The 11144-nt window shown below is 42.7% G+C and overlaps 1 pseudogene; it reads left to right on the forward strand.

Moving 5' to 3' along the window:
- Positions 1 to 973: 973 nt before the first annotated feature.
- LOC132598171 (large ribosomal subunit protein mL64-like) lies at positions 974 to 10643 on the forward strand (annotated as a pseudogene).
- Positions 10644 to 11144: the final 501 nt, after the last annotated feature.

The raw sequence follows: 11144 nt of genomic DNA on the forward strand, positions 1-11144 counted from the left end.
ACCTTGACCTTGGACTTCCAAGCCTCTAGAACTGCAAGAAAATAAATTTCCATTGTTTAATGTGTGATATTTTGCTATGGCAGCCTGAGCAGACTAATACCGATTTTGGTATCAAGAAGTGGATACTGTTGTAACAAATAGCTAAAAGTGTGGAAGTGACTTAGGAACTGGTAATGGGTAGAGGCTGGCAGTGTTTTGAGGTCTGTGCTAGAAATATGGAAGCTAAAGGCAATTCTGGTGAAAGCTTAGATGGAAATGGGGAACATGTTATTGGAAACTGGAAGAAAGGAGATCCTTGTTATAAAGTAGTAAAGGACGTGGCTAAAATGTGTTCTAGTGTTTTGTGGAAGATAGAATTTGTGAGTGATGAAATCAGATATTTAGCAGAGGAGCTTTCTAGGCAAAGTACTGAAGGTGTGGCCTGGGTCTCCCTTACTGCTTATAGTAAAATGCAAAAGGAGAGGGATGAAGATAGAATAGTTAAGGGAAAATGAACCAGAATGTGCAGATATTGCAAAATTATTAGTTTATCCATACTGCAAAAAAATGAGAAAGTCTGTTCTGAAGAGAACACTAAGAGGATGACTGAACAACCGTTTGAAAAAGAGATCATGGGTACCATTCATGAACTTAAGCCACCATCTCAGCAGAAGCCAGGAATAGAGATGGGATTATACAAGTGAAACACTAGCACCTGGTAATAAAGGGGACAGAAAAAAAAAAGAAATTGTCAAAATTAATTGATCCTACAGGACTGAACCATACAGCTACTCAGCTGTGAATGTGTGCCATGCTTTGAGAAAAGAAAAGAATGATCCTGAAGGGGATTCAGAGATGACCAGGACTGCCTCCACTGTACTGTGTGCTGTCCAGAGCCCTGGGGACAGGGGTGCTCCATCCTTGGGAGCTTACTGCCACCTGGCAGAGCCTTGAGGAATGGACTATCAACCCCAGGGGATCTGAAGATGGGAACATGGGTCTAGAAGATGGAACTGCCACCCCGGTGGGTCAGAGCATTGAACCAATGAGGATTATTCTGGAGCCTTACGATGAGGTGGAATCTGCCTTGCTAGGTTTTGGATCATCTTGGGACCTGTCACCCTTTACTTCTTTCCTATTTCTCCCATGGGATGGGAATGTCTAACCTATTCCTGTACCATTATTGTATTTTGGAAGCGCATGACTTGTCTTCTTTGACAGATTCACAGCTGGAGGGGAATTCTGCCTCAGGATGAATTATACCTTCAGTCTCACTTATGTCTAATTTAGATTATATTTAGATGAGATTTTGGACTTCAGACTTTAGAGTTGATGCTGGAAAGAGTGAAAACTTTGGGGACTGCTGAGGTGGAATTAATGTATTTTGCATGAGAGAAAGCCATAAATTTGGAGAAGGGGGCTAGGGGTGGAATGTTTTGGACTGAATGTTTGTTCTCCCCCACAGATTCATATATTGAAGACTAATCTCCAGTGTGATGGTATTTGGATATGCAGCCTTTGGGTGGAAATTAGAGTTTGATTAGTCATGAGGGTGGGACTTATGATGTCATTAATGGCCTTATAAGAAGGGGAGGAGAGAGAGAGAGCTATTTCTCTCTCCCTCCATGTGCCTGCAGAGAGGAAAGTCCATGTGAGGACATAGCGAGAAGGCAACCATATGCAAGCCAGGAAGAGAGCTAAACCCGAAATCCATTAGTTGACATCTTGATCTTGGACTTTCCAGCCTCCAGAACTGTAAAAGAATTAAAATCTGTTGTTTAAGGCACCCAGTCTGTGGTATTTTGGCATGACAGCCTGAGAAGACTAAGACAGTAGGCATGACTTTTTGTGAACTCAGCTTTGAAGAAAGTAGGACACCCATGATAATTCTTGGCATCCTGCAAGAGCAATGAGGCCAAAATGGAAGCAAGGGGGTTTCTGGAAGGAAGATCTACACTTGATAGAAAGGATCTATAGAAACTGGATGAGGGAGGGGAGACCTTCAAGATGGCAGAGGAGTAAAACATGGAGATCACCTTCCTCACCACAAATACATCAGAAATACACCTACATGTGGAATAACTCCTACAGAACACCTACTGAGCACTGGGAGAAGACCTCAGACTTCCCAAAAGGCAAGAAACTCCCCACGTACACGGGTAGGGCAAAAGAAAAAAGAATAAACAGAGACAAAAGAATAGGAACGGGACCTGCACCAGTGGGAGGGAGCTGTGAAGGAGGGAAAGTTTCCACACACTAGGAAGCCCCTTCACTGACAGACGGGGGGCGGGGGGGGGCTGAGGGGAAGCTTTAGAGACACGGAGGAGAGCGCAGCAACAGAGGTGCAGAGAGCAAAGTGGAGAGATTCCCTCACAGAGGACTGGTGCCGACCAGCACTCACCAGCCCGAGAGGCTTGTCTGCTCACCTGCTAGGGCGGGCGGGGGCTGGGAGCTGAGGCTCAGGCTTCGGTTGGATCGCAGGGAGAGAACTGGGGTTGGCTGCGTGAACACAGCCTGAAGGGGGATAGTGCATCACAGCTAGCTGGGAGGGAGTCCAGGGAAAAGTCTGGAACTGCCTAAGAGGCAAGAGATAGTTGTTTCCAGGTGCATGAGGAGAGGGGATTCAGACCACCGCCTAAACAAGCTCCAGAGACAGGCGCGAGCCTCGGCTTGATAGCCAGAGGACACCAGAGACAGGCATGAAATGCTAAGGCTGCTATTGCAGCCACCAAGAAGCCTGTGTGCAAGTACAGGTCACTATCCACACCGCCCTTCCGGGGAGCCCGTGCAACCCGCCACTGCCAGGGTCCCGTGATCCAGGGACAACTCCCCCGGGAGAACTCACGGCGCGCCTCAAGCTAGTGCAACGTCACACCGGCCTCTGCCGCCGCAGGCTCTCCCGCATTCCGCACCCCTCCCTCCCCCCGGCCTAAGTGAGCCAGAGCCCCCTAATCAGCTGCTCCTTTAACCCCATCCTGTCTGAGCGAAGAACAGACGCCTTCAGGCGACCTACACGCAAAACGGGGCCAAATCCAAAGCTGAACCCCAGGAGCTGTGCGAACAAAGAAGAGAAAGGGAAATTTCTCCCAGTAGCCTGAGGAGCAGCGGATTATATGTCCACAATCAACTTGATGTACTCTGCATCTGTGGAATACCTGAACAGACAACGAATCATCCCAAAATTGAGGCAGTGGAGTTTGTGTGATTTTGTCTGTATAGCTTTGCTTTGACTATTTGTCCTAGGGTTCTGTCTGCCCTTTTTTTTTTTTTAGTATAGTTTTTAGTGCTTGTTATCACCAGTGGATTTTTTTTTTTGGTTTGGTTGTTCTCTTCTTTTTTTTAAATTACTTTATAATTTTTTTATTTTTAATAATTATTTTATTTTTTAATAATTTTTTTTCCTCTTTCTTTCTTTCCTTCTCTCTCTCTCTCTCTCACTTTCTTTCTTCCCTTCCTTCTCCCTTTTCTTCACAGCTGTGTGGCTGGCAGGGTCTTGGTGCTCCAGCCAGGTTTCAGGCCTGTGCCTCTGAGGTGGGAGAGCCAAGTTCAGGACATTAGTCCACCAGAGACCTCCCAGCTCCATGTAATATCAAACAGTGAAAGCTCTCCCAGAGATCTCCATCTCAACGCTAAGACCAAGCTCCACTCAAAGACGAGCAAGCTATAGTGCTGGACACCCTAGGCCAAACAACTAGAAAGACAGGAACACAACCCCTCTCTAAAGCAGAGAGGCTGCCTAAAATCATAATAAGGTCACAGACACCCCAAAATAAACCACCGGACATGGTCCTGCCCACTAGAAAGACAAGATCCAACCTCATCCACTAGAACATAGGCAATAGTTCCCTCCTCCAGGATGCCTACACAACCCACTAAACGAACCTTAGCCACTTGGGGCAGACACCAAAAACAACGGTAACTACAAACCCGCAGCCTGTGAAAAGGAAACACCAAACAGAGTAAGTTAAGCAAAATGAGAAGACATAGAAACACACAGATGAAAGAGAAAGGTAAAAACCCACCAGAAGAAAAAAAAGAAGAGGAAATAGGCAGTCTACCTGAATAAGAATTCAGAGGTGATCCAAAATCTTGGAAATAGAATGGAGAAAATACAAGAAATGTTTAACAAGGACCTAGAAGAACTAAAGAGCAAACAAACAACGATGAACAACACAATAAATATTAAAAATTCTCTAACAAGGAATCAATAGCAGAATAACTGAGGCAGAAGAATGGATAAGTGACCTGGAAGATAAAATACTGGAAATAACTACCGCAGAGGAGAAAAAAGAATGAAAAGAATTGAGGACAGTCTCAGAGACCCCTGGGACAACATTAAATGCACCAACATTCGAATTATAGGGGCTTCAGAAGAAGAAGAGAAAAAGAAAGGGACTGAGAAAATATTTGAAGAGATTATAGCTGAAAACTTCCCTAATATAGGAAAGGAAATAGTCAATCAAGTCCAAGAAGTGCAAAGAGTCTCATACAGGATAAATCCAAGGAGAAACATGCCAAGACACATATTAATCAAACTATCAAAAATTAAAAGCAAAGAAAAAATATTAAAAGCAGCAAGGGAAAAACAACAAATAACACACAAGGGAATCCCCATAACGTTAACAGCTGATCTTTCAGCAGAAACTCTGCAAGCCAGAAGGGAGTGGCAGGACATATTTAAAGTGATGAAAGGGAAAAACCTACAACCAACAGTACTCTATCAAGCAAGTATCTCATTAAGATTTGATGGAGAAATTAAAATGTTTATAGGCAAGCAAAAGCTAAGAAAATTCAGCACCACCAAACCAGCTTTACAACAAATCCTTAAGGCACTTTTCTAGGCAGGAAACACAAGAGAAGGAAGAGACCTACAATAACAAACCCAAAACAATTAAGAAAATGGTAAAAGGAACACACATATCAATAGCTACCTTAAATGTAAATGGATTAAATGCTCCAACCAAAAGACATTGAAAAGCTGAATGGATACAAAAACAAGACCCACATATATGCTGTCTATAAGAGACCCACTTCAGACCTAGGGACACACACAGAGTGAAAGTGAGGAGATGGAAAAAGACATTCCATGCAAATGGAAATCAAAAAAAAGCTGGAGTACCAATTTTCATATCAGACAAAATAGACTTTAAAATAAAGACTATTACAAGAGACAAAGATAGACACTACATAATGATCAAGGCATCAATCCAACAAGAAGATATAACAAGTGTAAATATTTATGCATCTAACATAGGAGCACCTAAGCACATAAGGCAAATGCTAACAGCCATAAAAGGGGAAATCGACAGTAACACAATCATAGTAGGGGACTTTACCATCCCACTTTCACCAATGGACAGATCATCCAAAATGAAAATAAATACGGAAAACAAGCTTTAAATATACATTAAACAAGAGGGACTTAATTGATATTTATAGGACATTCCATCCAAAAACAACAGAATACACTTTCTTCTCAAGTGCTCCTGGAACATTCTCCAGGATAGATCATATCTTGGGTCATGAATTAAGCCTTGATAAATTTAAGAAAATTGAAATCGTGTCAAGTATCTTTTCCAACCACTATGCTATGAGAGTAGATATCAATTACAGGAAAAAAATCTGTAAAATATACAAACACATGGAGGCTAAACAATGCACTACTAAATAACCAAGAGATCACTGAGGAAATCAAAAAATACCTAGACACAAATGACAATGAAAACACGACAACCCAAAACCTATGGGATGCAGCAAAAGCAGTTCTAAGAGGGATGTTTATAGCAATACAATCCTACCTCAAGAAACAAGAAACATCTCAAATAAACAACTAACCTTACACATAAAGCAATTAGAGAAGAACAAAAAAAACCCAAATTAGCAGAAGGAAAGAAATCATAAAGATCAGATCAGAAATAAATGAAAAAGAAATGAAGGAAACAATAGCAAAGATCAATACAACTAAAAGCTGGTTCTTTGAGAAGATAAACAAAATTGATAAACCATTAGCCAGACTCATCAAGAAAAAAAGGGAGAAGACTCAAATCAATAGAATTAGAAGTGAAAAAGGAGAAATAACCAGTGACACTGCAGAAATACAAAAGATCATGAGAGATTACTACAAGCAACTCTATGCCAATAAAATGGACAATCTGGAAGAAATGGACAAATTCTTAGGAATGCACAACATGCCGAGATTGAATCAGGAAGAAATAGAAAATATGAACAGACCAATCACAAGCACTGAAATTGAAACTGTGATTAAAAAGCTTCCAACAAACAAAAGCCCAGGACCAGATGGCTTCACAGGCGAATTCTATCAAACATTTAGAGAAGAGCTAACACCTATCCTTCTCAAACTCTTCCAAAATATAGCAGAGGGAGGAACACTCCCAAATTCCTTCTACGAGGCCACCATCACCTTGATACCAAAACCAGACAAGGATGTCACAAAGAAAGAAAACTACAGGCCAATATCACTGATGAACATAGATGCAAAAATCCTTAAAAAAATACTAGCAAACAGAATCCAACAGCACATTAAAAGGATCATACACCATGACCAAGTGGGGTTTATCCCAGGAATGCAAGGATTCTTCAATATACGCAAATCAAACAACGTGATACACCATATTAACAAATTGAAGGAGAAAATCTATATGATCATCTCAGTAGATGCAGAAAATCTTTCTACAAAATTCAACACCCATTTATGATAAAAACCATGCAGAACGTAGGCACACAGGGAACTTACCTCAACATAATAAAGGCCATATATGACAAACCCACAGCCAACATCATTCTCAATGGTGAAAACCTGAAACCATTTCCTCTAAAATCAGGAACAAGACATGGCTGTCCACTTTCACCACTATTATTCAACATAGTTTTTGAAGTTTTAGCCACAGCAATCAGAGAAGAAAAAGAAATAAAAGGAATCCAAATCAGAAAAGAAAAAGTAAAGCTGTCACTGTTTGCAGATGACATGATATTATACATACAGAATCCTAAAGATGCTACCAGAAAACTACTAGAGCTAACCAATGAATTTGGTAAAGTAGCAGGATACAAAATTAATGCACAGAAATCTCTTGCATTCCTATACACTAATGCTGAAAAATCTGAAAGAGAAACTAAGGAAACACTCTCATTCACCACTGCAACAAAAAGAATAAACTACCTAGGAATAAACCTACCTAAGGAGACAAAAACCTGTATGCAAAAAACTACAAGACACTGATGAAAGAAATTAAAGATGATAAAAACAGAAGGAGAGATATACCATGTTCTTGGATTGGAAGTATCAACATTGTGAAAATGACTATACTACTCAAAGCAATCTACAGATTCAATGCAATCCCTATCAAACTACCAATGGCATTTTTCACAGAACTAGAATAGCCAAAGCAATCTTAAGAAAGAAAAGCGGAGCTGGAGGAATCAGGCTCCCTGAATTCAGACTATACTACAAAGCTACAGTACGGTACTGGCACAAAAACAGAAATATAGATCAATAGCACAGGATAAATAGCCCAGAGATAAACCCATACACATAAGGTCACCTTATTTTTGATAAAGGAGGCAAGAATATACAACGGAGAATAGACAGCATCTTCAATAAGTGGTGCTTTGAAAACTAGACAGCTACATGTAAAAGAATGAAATTAGAATGCTCCCAAACACCATACACAAAAATAAACTCCAAATGGATTAAAGACCAAAACATAAGGCCAGACACTATAAAACTCTTAGAGGAAAACACAGGCAGAACACTGTAAAACATATATCACAGCAAGATGCTTTTTGACACACCTCCTAGAGAAATGGAAATAAAAACAAAAATAAACAAATGGAACCTAATGGAACTTAAAAGCTTTTGCACAGCAAAGGAAAACTTAAACAAGACTAAAAGACAACCCTTAGAATGGGAGAAAATATTTGCAAATGAAGCAACTGACAAAGGATTAATCTCCAAAATTTACAAGCAGCTCATGCAGCTCAATATCAAAAACACAAACAACCCAATCCCAAAATAGGCAGAAGACCTAAATAGACATTTCTCCAAAGAAGATATACAGATTGCCAACAAACACACGAAAGAATGCTCAACATCACTAATCATTAGAGAAATGCAAATCAAAACTACAATGAGGTATCATCTCACACTGGTCAGAATGGCCATCATCAAAAAATCTACAAACAATAAATGCTGGAGAGGGTGTAGAGAAAAAGGAACCCTCTTGCACTGTCGGTGGGAATATAAATTGATACAGGCACTATGGAGAACAGTATGGAGGTTCCTTAAAAATCTAAAAATAGAACTACCATACGACCCAGCAATTCCACTACTCAGCATATACCCTGAGAAAACCATAATTCAAAAAGAGACATGTACCACAATGTTCACTGCAGCACTATTTACAATAGCCAGGACATGGAAGCAACCTGTGTCCATTGACAGATGAATGGATAAAGAAGATGTGCCAGGGGCTTCCCTGGTGGCGCAGTGGTTGAGAGTCCGCCTGCCGATGCAGGGGACACGGGTTTGTGCCCCGGTCCGGGAGGATCCCACATGCTGCGGAGCAGCTGGGCCCGTGAGCCATGGCTGCTGAGCCTGCGCGCCCAGAGCCTGTGCTCCGCAACGGGAGAGGCCACAACAGTGAGAGGTCCGCATACCACAAAAAAAAAAAAAAAAAAAAAGAAGATGCGCCACATATATACTATGGAATATTACTCAGCCATAAAAAGAAATGAAATTGAGTCATTTGTATTGAGATGGATGGACCTAGAACCTGTCATAAAGAGTGAAATAAGTCAGAAAGAGAAAAACAAATACCGTATCCTAACACATATATACGGAATCTAAAAAAAAAAAAAAGAACCTAGGGGCAGGACAGGAATAAAGACGCAGACACAGAGAATGGACTTGAGGACACGGAGAGGGGGAAGGGTAAGCTGGGACGAAGTGAGAGAGTGGCATGGACATATATACACTACCAAACGTAAAAGAGATAGCTAGTGGGAAGCAGCCACATAGCACAGGGAGATCAGCTCAGTGCTTTGTGACCACCTAGAGGGGTGGGATAGGGAGGGTGGGAGGGAGATGCAAGAGGGAAGAGATATGGCGATATATGTATGTGTATCACTTTGTTATAAAGCAGAAACTAACACATCATTTTAAAGCAATTATACTCCAATAAAAATGTAAAAAAAAAAAAAGAAACTGGATGAGGTCAAGGAGGTCTAGATCCTGTATAGGTCTAGCTTACAGTTTCCTTGGGAATTTTTGGCAAAAATCTGATGTTGGAGCCTAAGAAGTATGTCCATTGGGTTAGTGAGACAGGCAGTGTGCAGTCAACGTAGGAAGGAGGATGAAATCCTTGAGATGAATGTTTCTCTTTCTAGGCCTGTCAGGCATAGAAAAACCATGGACTAGTCTGTGTCCAGAATTCATTTATGCTACAGAATGAGAGCAACTAACATTGCTTTTATTTTGTTTCCTTTGCCCTGATAAGGCCTAGATGGAGAGAATCCTGCACCATCTTAGACCACAGAGGTACAATGACTTTTCAGGAGGTTTACTGTACGGATCATATTCAAGAATGTGAAATGACTCAAAATGAAATTTCAGGAAATGAGCCTTGAAAATAGAAATGCTAAAGTGAAGTACGAGGATCATATAAGAATAAATTCATCATGACACTTAGAGTCTTACCAGACCATGGTCAGAAGGTCAGGGGTTATTGCCCAGGGGGTCACACTATGGTACACCCCATTTGTACCCCACTTACCTCTTCTCAGGTGTAAACTTGCAGAGTGAGCTCCTGCAGAGGAGGGATGGATTGACCAGTCTGACGGTGCTGGGAAAGGCATTTCTTCCACACGCCCGCTGGCTGGCTGGGGTCTAGTTTTCCATTTGGTCTTAGAGGTCTGCTCCCCAGCCCATGAACTGTATCATTTACCCAGATGTCCACGCCTTGTTAGGATCCGTGGACTCGCCACACTCTGGCCCCTCAGTCTGTGTACAACAGCTCTGCAGAAGGTCAGCTGCTCATCCTCAGCTCTTAGCTACAGCCAGGTGTCCACAATTTTCAACACCCAGCTCAAAAGTGGATTCTAATGGGCAAGATGGCGGTGCCCGTGCGGAGGCGCACAGCCAGCTGGGCCTGGTGACCACCCTGGGCCTGGACTCCACGAGCCTGGCGGCCAGACCTAGATGACCCGCTGACCCTTCGCTGGCAGCTGGGGCCGCGCTACGCGGCTCCTGGTGCCCGCCTCCAGGGTGGCGTCTTTACGGCCACCGCGGGAACAGCCGCAGAAGCCGCAGGCTGAGGGGTGCGAATGGTACCTGAGCCTGGGGGCCAAGCGGGAGGCACTGCGGGTGCGGCAGCTGGGCGAGGAGCAGAAGCGTCAACCGGGAAGCAGTTCATGGAAGAGCGCATGGCCAAAGTGCCCCAGAGCGGTGAGAACCGGCAGCGGCGGCAGCAAGAGCGGAAGGAGAAGTACCACGTGGACCCGAGCAATGCCCGCCTCCGGAAGCTGCCGCAGGACTGGGACATGTAGCATCGCAAGAGCCTCAAGGAGGAGAAACATAGGCACGAGCTGCCGCAGTCGCCGCTTCGGCAGCCCAGGACCCAGCAGGCTCTGCAACACCCAGCTCCTGAGCTGAGTTCTCACCCAAAAAAACCTGCTGCCTGATAGCCCCAAACCCCTCCCCCAACGCCGCCCAAAAAAAAAAAAAAAAAAAGGGCTCTAATTGCCACAACCTCGGCATCTCTGCCTCCTTTCCCGTAACTCTCATAAGTGAGTGCCTTCTTGTTCTACCCCCATTCAGTATCAGCATGTGTGTCAAATAGACAGGCTGGGGGTACTTTTTCCTGGGATATTCTAATAGGTAAGATCACATCTGCCTTTATGTTTGCTGTTCTTTGACTGGAGTGTGTTAAGAGCTGTGTTTGAATTTGTGTGATATTCAGCCTGATTCATCTTATTCTGACTGCACTGAATAATTGTTTAGAAGATCTAACTTACTGCAGCCTGAGACTGAGACTGCCAGACAAAAATCACTGGCTTTATATATTAGACAAATACAAATGATTCTGTGGGTAAATATTTTTGTACGTCTGGCTAAATGCATGAGGAAAAGCAGTGACCTACTTAATTAT

The sequence above is a fragment of the Globicephala melas genome, chromosome 11 (genome assembly GCF_963455315.2).
Source record: "Globicephala melas chromosome 11, mGloMel1.2, whole genome shotgun sequence".
NCBI lineage: Eukaryota > Metazoa > Chordata > Mammalia > Artiodactyla > Delphinidae > Globicephala > Globicephala melas.